A 10347-nucleotide genomic window follows, 5' to 3' on the forward strand; every position below is an offset into this window, starting at 1 on the left:
AGGGGGGAGGGACAGCATTAGGAGATATACCTAATGCTAAATGACGAGTTAATGGGTGCAGCAAACCAACACGGCACATGGATACATATGTAACAAACCTGCACATTGTGCACATGTACCCTAAAACCTAAAGTATAATAATAAAATAAATAAATAAATAAAATAAAATAAAATAACGTATTTCTAAAACACTTTTCAAAAGGTCTGGTTCTTTCCCCTCCACCAAAGGATATGAAAATGTCTGCTTTAAAACACATCACTTGAGAAAGGGAAGAGGATACAAGATCCCAACTAATGAAAACTTTTTTTTTTGAAACAGAGTCTCACTCTGTCTCCAGGCTGGAGTGCAGTGGCGCGATCTCGGCTCACTACAACTTCTGCTTCCCGGGTTCAAGAGATTCTCCTGCCTCAGCCTCCCAAGTAGCTGGGATTACAGGTGCGCATCACCAGGCCGAGCTAATTTTTGTATTTTTAGTAGAGACGGAGTTTCACCATGTTAGCCAGGATGGTCTCAATCTCTTAACCTCGTGATCCACCTGCCTTGGCCTCCCAAAGTGCTGGGATTACAGGTGTGAGCCACTGCGCCCAGCATGAAAACTTTTTTGAAATCTACTTTTTGTCTAATAAACGTATGGAAATATTTTAAATGAGCCTATCCTCATCTGGAACATGAAACTGCATTCATTCATTCAACATATGCTTATTGAGTACCTACTGTGTGCCATGAACTCTTCTAAGTGCTGAAGATACAGGAATGAAAGAAAGAAAACAAAAACAAAAGAAAAACCTCCCCCAAAGAAAAATACTTTTTGAAGACAGTTAGCCAGCTGGTGCCCAGTGCCATGGAGAAAAAAGTGAGGGCAGAGTAGGGGTGGGGACGGTGCAAGAACTGGAATGTTAAATAGGGTGGTTAGGCAAGGCCTCCTTGAGGTCTTGAAAACAGTTGTGAAGAATGAATGAGTAGTTTTCCATCTTTTTTGTGCCTGAACACAACTGAGATTTAGTTGTATGGATGAAACACCTAGAGATAAGCTAAATATTAAAAAGACCAACTGTCAGGCCGGGCACAGTTCAAGATTAGCCTGGCCAACATGGTAAAAACCCCATCTCTACTAAAAATACAAAAAAAAAAACAAAAAACAAAAAACTAGCCAGGTGTGGTGGTGTGCACCTGTAGTCCCAGCTACTTGGGAGGCTGAGGCAGAAGAATGGCTTGAATCCGGGAGGCAGAGATTACAGTGAGCCAAGATTGTGCCACTGCACTCCAGCCTGGGTGACAGAGCAAGACTCCATCAACCAAATTGAATTCATATCTAAAATATCACAATGAAACTGATAAAAAAGATCCTTAAGAAGCAAATGTCTGTAAGTCATGAGAAGCAGGTTGAGCCTTCAGAGAGTAATTCAAATTATCTGGGTAAAAGGGACTGGAAAGTGAAGACACTCCAAAAGGTACAGAAAGTACAAAACACAACAGCACAGAAAACTTAACGTTCTAACAACTCCACGAAAAGCCACAGGCCGGGCCCATTGGCTCACGCCTGTAATTCCAATACTTTGCGAGGCCGAGGCAGGCAAATCACTTGAACTCACGAGTTTGCAACCGGCCTGGGCAACATGGTGAAGCCCCATCTCTACTAAAAATACAACAAATTAGCTGGGCGTGGTGGCTCAAACCTGTAATCCCAGCACTTTGGGAGGATCACTTGAGACCAGGCTGGCCCGTGGCGAAACCCCATCTCTGCTAAAAATACAAAAAAATTAGCTAGGCCCACATGGTGGCAGGAGCCTGTAATCCCAGCTACTCGGGAGGCTGACGCACGACAATTGCTTGAACCCAGGAAGTGGAGGTTGCAGTGAGCCGAGATAATACCACTGCACTCCAGCCTGGACAAGATACTCTACCTCAAAAAAAAAAAAAAAAAAAAAAAAAAGGCCAGGAGTGGTGACTCACACCTGTAATCCCAGCACTTTGGGAGGCCGAAGTGGGCGGATCATGAGGTCAGCAGTTCGAGACCAGCCTGGTCAACATGGTGAAACCCCATCTGTACTAAAATACAAAAATTAGCCAGGCATGGTGGTGCGTGCCTGTAATCCCAGCTACTTGGGAGGCTGAGGCAGGAGAATCGCTTGAGCCCGGGAGGTGGGGGTTGCACTGAGCAGAGATCACACCACTGCACTAAGGCCTGGGTTACAGAGCCAGACTCCATCTCAAAAATCAATAAAAAAGGCCAGGCACACTCCAGTGAAACTCTATCTCAAAAAAAAAAAAAAAAAAAAAAAAAAGCAAAACAGACAAAATTATAGATATTGCTAAATTGCTCTCCCAAAGGTAGTACAAAGTTGCCGCCAACGACAACATATGAAAGTACCTATTTCTCCACAATCCGACCAACAGAGTAACAACCATCTTTAATTTCTGCTCATCTCATGAGCAAAATAATAAATTCCTTAATCTGCACTTCCCGGAAGACTTCAGTGGGGCTGTACATCTTGTGTTTACTGGCTATCCTCATCTCCTTTTCTGTGAAGCATCTATATTCGTATGTTCACTTTCCTATTGGATTGTCATTACTGATTTGTAGTTCCTTATAAGTTGGGTCATGAATTAATGTTCTAGCATGCCTCAAACATTTTTAAAGTATCTTTATTATGTTTCAAATTGTATACAGTCAATGTAGAGGCTGGAAAACAGGGTGTCCTTTATAATATCTAGATTTTGTACCTTGTTTTAGAAAGTTTTTCCTGCTCCCAAGATTATGAAGTTATTCTCCTGTATTTTCTACTAATACTTCCAGAGTTTTTGGCTTTTACATTTAGCTGTTTAATTCATGCATTTGGATTTTTTTCTTTTGGTGTGAAGTGGAAATTAAACCAAATATTGAATATTCCATACTTTTTCTATAATTTGAAATGCCACCTTTTGTCATATAAAGTCCCACACATTTATTAATCCATTTCTGTGTTCTCTATTCTGTTCCACTGATTTATTTTCTATTCCTGAATCACTACAACGCTGGTTTAATTGCTATGGTACTGACGGCTTTCTATAGTGCCATTTTTCAACCTTCCCTGTCCCTCCCTAAAAACACAATACTGCTGGGCAAAGTGGCTCATGCCTATAATCCCAGCATTTTGGGAGGCCGAGGCGGGTGAATCACCTGAGGTTAGGAGTTCAAGACTAGCCTGGCCAATATGGCGAAACCCCGTCTCTACTAAAAATACAAAAATTAGCTGGGCATGGTGGCCCATGCCTGTAATCCCAGCTATTCGGGAGGCTGAGGCAGGAGAACCTCTTGAACCGGGAGGTGGAGGTTGCAGTGAGCCGAGACCACGCCATTGCACTCCAGCCTGGGCAGTAAGAATGAAACTCCGTCTTAAAAAAAAAAAAAAACCACCACTACCCTATAAACATGGAGGCAAAGATGAAAGAGACTGCAGGTTACATACACTTATACCCAGTGCTAAAATTTTTTTCTTCCCACTCAAAAAGTCTGCCCGACTTTAAGATAAGTATTCTGTACAACAAAGACACACTCCTTAGTGTGACACTGAAAAGCTCCCACTATCTGGTTCTAACCTAACTTGCAACTAATCTGATTAGCTTTCCTCCTCATCTGGCTGAAGTAATTTAATTGCTGTCTTCTGAACACAGAATGGACAACCCTAACTCCATGTCTTCACTTCCTGAAATGCTTTTCTTCCTTCATTCTGATTACTGTATTTAAAGCTGTCTTCTCCCATGAAATTTTCCTAGATCACTGTTTCTGACATACACTGATTTCATTTTCCCCTGAATCTATAGCATTTACTATACTTCTCAGCATAATTTGCCTAATGGTAGCTTACACTACTTACTTTTTTCCTTGAGCTACTTTATTAATTAGTATTAAGTTCAAAGTTTTGATAAATAGCTCCAATTCTATTTGTTAATGTCTTTATTATAGCTTTATTTTTAGAGACAGGCTCTCGCTCTGTCACTCACCCAGGCGGGAGTACAGTGGCGCCATCACAGCTCACTGTAACCTCAAACTCCTTGGCTCAAGCAATCCTCCCACCTCAGCCTCCTGAGTAATTGGGACTACAGGTACACACCACCAAGTCAGGCTAATTTTTGCATTTTTAGTAGAGATGGGGTTTCACCATGTTGGGCCAGACTGGTCTCAAACTCCTGACCTCAGGTGATCCACTCGCCTCGACCTTCCAAAGTGCTGGGATTACAGGCGTGAGCCACCACACCCAGCCAATATGTACTTGTTTCTGAAATACTTTTTCTTTGTCGTAAATATTCTATAAACAACCTAACTTGAAGTTAATCTCAAGGGTCAGATCCTCTCATAGCCAGAGATAACTTCCCCAGAAGGAAAAATCTAAACTCCATTATTTCTTTGGCTCAAAGACTAATGCTTTAAACATGAAATGTATTTCTCAGAGGACCTGAGGTTTCATATTCAATGTAGTCTCATTGTTCATGAAATCAACTTAAAGATCCATTGGAGAATATTAAAAACAATAGCTACTTCCTATTGTCAAACTAGACTGATGACCATTCTTACACTTATAGATGTGAGATTAAAACAAATCAAAACCAAAATTAAAAGCTCAACTACAGAAGTACACTGCAGTTTCAGGACATTTAATGCAACAGAGTGCAAAGTCACAGTCAGGAGAGGAGCCAGGTTTCCTTCAGTCTGGAAAAAGCCACCAATCTCTACCAAGAAATCAAATGAATACCCTATTTGACTTTTTTTCTTCATCAAACTTCCCAGTCAAAAAGTATTTATCACATCAAGGCATCACACTTCAAATATATAAGTGCTTTATGTAAATGCACTTAGTACAATAATACTTCATATGAGTAGATAACTCCACCACTTACAAAGCAATTTCATTTTCATATCTGATTTAATCTTCACAAATACCCCCCTAAAGGCAGCTTGCGATTATTTACAAATTCCAAATCAAAACAAACAGAAAATTATAAATAATTACTTCCTCAACATCATTAAAAATCCTCTGATTTCAAACCTAATGCTCTTTTTACATTTCAACATGCTGGCAATATGAACCAGAAGTAAGATTTTGTAAGATTTTAAAAGAATAGTGATTTGGGTAAGTACTTAAAAAAGAAAAAAGATTTCAGGCTTTCTGTGATGACAGAAAAAAATACTTAACTCACACTTCTTATTTTCTAATACTTCCTCAGGTAATTCTATAGGCCCTTAAAGAGCTTTCCACACATTAAATACCCTTTGGGGGAAAAAAATCCCTTTATTTATCACTTAATTACAATTCTTCCCATATTATAGGGCTGAATTTCATCTTAGAACTCAAATTGAGAGAAAATATGGCCAAGTTTATCTGGTGCAATACATTGCAAATGACCTTTGAAACCAAGTGTTTTAGTCTAGTTAAAATTACAGAGCTGTCAGGAAGGAAATTTGTGAAAATGTAATCCTTTATCACTTACAATACTGCAACTTCCTCATCTTCCCCACAAAGAAACACAAACATAATTCAGCCTCCAGCAGTTCTGCACTGTTAGATGAGTCTGCATTTTTTGTTTAAAGTACCTTGGACTCAACAGGCCTTGCTGCTGTGTTCATGTTCTTAACATGTTCAAAAACTACTACTTCCATGATTTTAGCAGTTCATATGCACCTAATTTTTAAAAGTCTTTCTTTAACTTGAATAAGAATATAATTATACAACTCATACAACAATACTGTGGAATGAGTTAGTAAATCAGACATGTTAATCAATTATGAATTTTTCTTATGCCCTGTGAATAGACCCAAAGCCTAATAACATATTGAGCCAACTCAGTACACAGAATATACAAAATTATAAGGTAAAAAATATTGAAAAGAAATTGACATTTGGAGTAGGCAAGCTCCAAAGAAGGCAACTTAAGAAAACGAAGTATGAACACCATAACCTGGAAAACAACGTGTTACAAGTGTTTTTTGTAAAACACTTTAGAATAGATATTTTATCAAGTGTTAATGGACACTTGGTGTTAAGGTAAACCCCCTTAATTTTTAAGAGCTGATAGTAGCAAAAAAAAAAAAAAAAGGTACTGTATATTACTAAGGAAGAACAATGTAGCCCTTTACAACAGAAAGCAAAATGTGGGCCAATGATTTTACACTACTTACCAGTCCATATCCAACATAACCATAACAAAAAATAAAAACAAATAGACATAAGCCAAAATATCAGACATATAAAACATGGTACTCAACGTGATTCAATGTTAACAAGTTTAAGATTTTCCAGGCTTAAGTGAAGAAAAGCTAAGCACTTTCACCTCTGATTTAACTGTACAAGGTGAAAAGAAACCAGATCAAAAGATGGGATGTACAGGCCAGACATGGAGCTCTCATGCCTGTATGCAGCACCCTGGGAGGCTAAGGCAGGAAAATCGCTTGAACCCAGGAGTTCAAAGAGACCAGCCTGGGCAACATAGCAAGACCCTGCCTCTACATAAAATTTTATTATTTTTTTTGAGACGGAGTCTCGCTCTGTCGCCCAGGCTGGAGTGCTGTGGCGCGATCTTGGCTCACTGCAAGCTCCGCCTCCCGGGTTCACGCCATTCTCCTGCCTCAGCCTCTCCGAGTAGCTGGGACTACAGGCGCCCGCCACCACGCCCGGCGCATTTTTTTTTTTTGTATTTTTAGTAGAGACGGGGTTTCACCGTGGTCTCAATCTCCTGACCTCGTGATCCGCCCGCCTCGGCCTCCCAAAGTGCTGGGATTACAAGCGTGAGCCACCGCGCCCGGCTACATAAAATTTTAAAATTAGGGCCAGGCGCGGTGGCTCACGCCTGTAATGCCAGCACTTTGGGAGGCCCAGGCAAGCGGATCACGCGTTCAGGAGATCGAGACCATCCTGGCCATTATGGTGAAACCCCATCTCTACTAAAAATACAAAAATTAGCCAGGCATGGTGGTGTGTGCCTGTAACCCCAGCTACTCGCCTGTAATCCCAGCACTTTGGGAGGCCAAGGCAGACACATCACTTGAGGCCAGGAGTTCACAACCAGCCCGGCCAACATGGCAAAACCCAGTCTCTACTAAAAATACAAAAATTAGGTCAGGGGCAGTGGGTCACGCCTGTAATCCCAGCACTTTAGGAGGCTGAGGCAGGCGGACCACCTGAGGTCGGGAGTTTGAGACTAGCCTGACCAACATGGAAAAAACTCTGTCTCTACTAAAAAATACAAAATTAGCCGGGTGTGGTGGCAGGTGCCTGTAATCCCAGCTACTCCGGAGGCTGAGGCAGGAGAATCGCTTGAACCCAGGAGGCGGAGGTTGCGGTGAGCCGAGATCGCCCCATTGCACTCCAGCCTGGGCAACAAGAGCGAAACTCCATCTCAAAAAAAAATTTAGTGGGGCATGGTGTCACATGTCTGTGACATGTTAACAGCTACTGGGAGGCTGAGGCACAAGAATCACGCTTGAACTCAGCTTGAATCGCACTGTAATCCCAGCTACTAGGAAGCAGAGGTTGCAGTGAGCCGAGACTGAGCTACCATACAATACAGCGAGACTCTGTCTTAAAAAAAATATTAGCCAGGCCTAGGCCTGGTGACATGTGCCCGTGGCCCCAGCTATGTGGGAGGCTAGGTTGGGATCACTTGAGCCCAGGAGGCCGCAGTAAGTCGTATCTAGGCCACTGCACTCCAGACTAGGTGACAGAGCAAGACATCGTCTCCAAAAAATAAAATGAGATCTACAAATGCTACGAATTATCAAATCGTTATTTTCTTAGAGTCCAACTAATTCATTTATTGTCCCTACTCTCCAAATAATTTACACTTAAATTCATACAGTCTACAGATGCAGCAACAGGGACTTTGCCTGTGCTTTTTACTGTCGTTGCTTCTTTGGTGTTTTTGAGACAGTCTCACTCTGTCACCCAGGCTAGAGTGCAGTGGCATGATCTCGGCTCACTGCAACTTCCGCCTCCCGGGTTCAAGCGATTCTCCTGCCTCAGCCTCCTGAATAGCTGAGATTACAGGCATCCGCCACCATGCCCAGCTAATTTTTGTATTTTTAGTAGAGACGGGGTTTTGCCATGTTGGCCAGGCTGGTCTTGAAGTCCTGACCTCAAGTGATCCGCCTGCCTTGGCTTCCCAAAGTCCTGGGATTACAGGCATGAGCCACTGCACTAGGCCCTTATTTTCTTTTTAAAGTGATGTTCATAGAGTCCATAAATGGAATTGCTGCCATTTTTGCATAAGGGTGGGGCTTTCCACTAGAAAGTGAAAAAAATGATATACAAACTCTCAAAGTGCTGTTAACACTTGCATCCTTTTTGAAATGTTTTTTCTAGAGAAAACTTGAAAAATACAGGAAAGTACAAGAAAAATCATTTCTAGTTTCACTATCTACACTTTTATAACTGTGAATATCCTTTATTTCTTCTTTCTTTTTTTTTTTGAGATAGTCTCACTCTGTCACCCAGGTTGGAGTGCAGTGGCCAGATCTTGGCTCACTGCAACCTCCGCCTCCCAGGTTCAAGTAATTCTCCTGCCTCAGCCTCCCAAGTAGCTGGGATTACAGGCCCATGCCACCACGCCCAGCTAATTTTTGTATTTTTAGTAGAGACGGGGTTTCACCATGTTGGCCAGGCTGGTCTCTAACTCCTGACCTCAGGTGATCCACCTGCATGGGCCTCCCGAAGTGCTGAGATTACAAGCCTGAGCCACCACTCTGGGCCCTTTAAGTCATTTCTAAAAGAAGCATGTTCACTTTTTGTTCCATGGTTTACAAAATTGCAATTACACTATTTTCTAAACTGCTTTCATCTAAGGAGTATTTCCCACACCTTTAAATTGTATTTGGGCTGATTTTTAATAGTTTTTTTGATTGAAATTCCGTCCTTAGCATAAAAGATTAAAAATTATGAATTGGCCGGGCGCGGTGGGTCACGCCTGTAATCCCAGCACTCTGGGAGGCCAACGTGGGCGGATCACGAGGTCAGGAGTTCGAGACCAGCCTGGCCGACATGGTGAGACCCCTGTCTCTACTAAAAATACAAAATTTAGCTGGGCATGGTGGCAGGCGCCTGTAATCCCAGATACTCGGGAGGCTGAGGCAGGAGAATCGCTTGAAACTGGAAGGCAGAGGTTGCAGTGAGCCGAGATCGCGCCACTGCACTCCAGCCTGGGCAACAAGAGCGAAACCCCCTCTCAAAAGAAAAAATATATATGAATTAAAATAATACGCTCACCACCTCCATCTTCTGCTATATGACCTGAACTCAGAAAAGAACAGTAAACCATTCACACTGGATGTGTGTGATAAATATCCCCCGAGACGTGTGGGACCCAATACGATTCTAATCTTAAAAGATACGATGCGTTAATAGCGATATTTCAAGCACTATCCTGTAGATTGGAGGAGACAAATCTAAAATTGATAGTACTATAGTTAGCTATTCTAGCTACAAGAATGCCCCACTGTGTTTTTCAATAAAAGTAGAGCAGAACAGTGCAAATTTCACCACTCAACAAAATACCTTACTTGGCGCTCCCAATAGTGCTAAACATAAACAACGCGTACAAGGCACTGCATGGGACAGCTGCTAAGGAGGACAAATCGATTAGGGAGACCAAAGCTAAAGGAGGCCAGTGGAAGTGGAGAAGGATATGGAGAAGTATTTGATCATCATCAGGCTGGCGTGCGAGCGGAAGTCTCCGGGCATTATTTAATATTTAATCTTTCTATTCCTGACATCACGGGGGCTCAAACGTCATCAAAAGACAGGCTGGTATTAAACCCGGCAGGGTGACGCACATAACATCTTACCATATGGATCTTCATCAGTCCAGACCGACAAGCACCTCAAAGCCTGCCCAGTGAAGGAAGAAGGGTGCCCCAGGCCGTCAGCTCTCCCACCCTTGGCGCGCAGTTCGGTATAGCACTCGGGGTTTGGGGGCTGCAAGACCACCGGACCGGACGCCCCAGGGTCGGCTCGGGCCTCCGGGGCTGTGGACTCGCGCACGGCCCGAGGAGGTCGCCCGTGCGGCCGCCGACACCAGGCGTCAAGTCCCCGCCCGAGCAGCCCCAGCCTAGGAGGCGGACCCCGCCACTGCTCCTCTACTGAGCCGAGCGTGTCGGCCAGGGACTCAGACAGTCGGCACAAACCCCCTCCCGGGGTCTAAGCCCGCCTAGTACAGTACCTGAAGGGGCCGCGCCACCTCCGCCCGATTGTGCTGGCTGCCTGAGTGGCGGCGGTCACAGCTCGGGCGCCAGTGACGCCTCTTATAAAAACAACAACCTGCTCCCAGGCGTCGGCAGCCGACAGGCGGTGACCGGCTGGGTGCCGCAGTGCATGCCG

At 43.4% G+C, this 10347-nt stretch overlaps 1 protein-coding gene across 3 annotated transcripts in view; it reads right to left on the reverse strand.

The window, feature by feature from the left end:
* CCPG1 (cell cycle progression 1) overlaps nucleotides 1-10321 on the reverse strand; it is a 60917-nt gene extending 50596 nt beyond the window's left edge. For 2 of the 3 annotated variants that reach the window (XM_032174405.2, XM_032174402.2), the window contains exon 1: nucleotides 10190-10321. The gene's annotated coding sequence lies outside the window, so the exon portion shown is untranslated. Of the gene's footprint in view, nucleotides 1-9815; nucleotides 10051-10189 lie in introns of those variants that run through there. The other variant, XM_032174403.2, reaches the window with a different exon arrangement.
* Nucleotides 10322-10347: the final 26 nt, after the last annotated feature.

The sequence above is a fragment of the Hylobates moloch genome, unplaced genomic scaffold (genome assembly GCF_009828535.3).
Source record: "Hylobates moloch isolate HMO894 unplaced genomic scaffold, HMol_V3 SCAFFOLD_14, whole genome shotgun sequence".
Lineage (NCBI taxonomy): Eukaryota > Metazoa > Chordata > Mammalia > Primates > Hylobatidae > Hylobates > Hylobates moloch.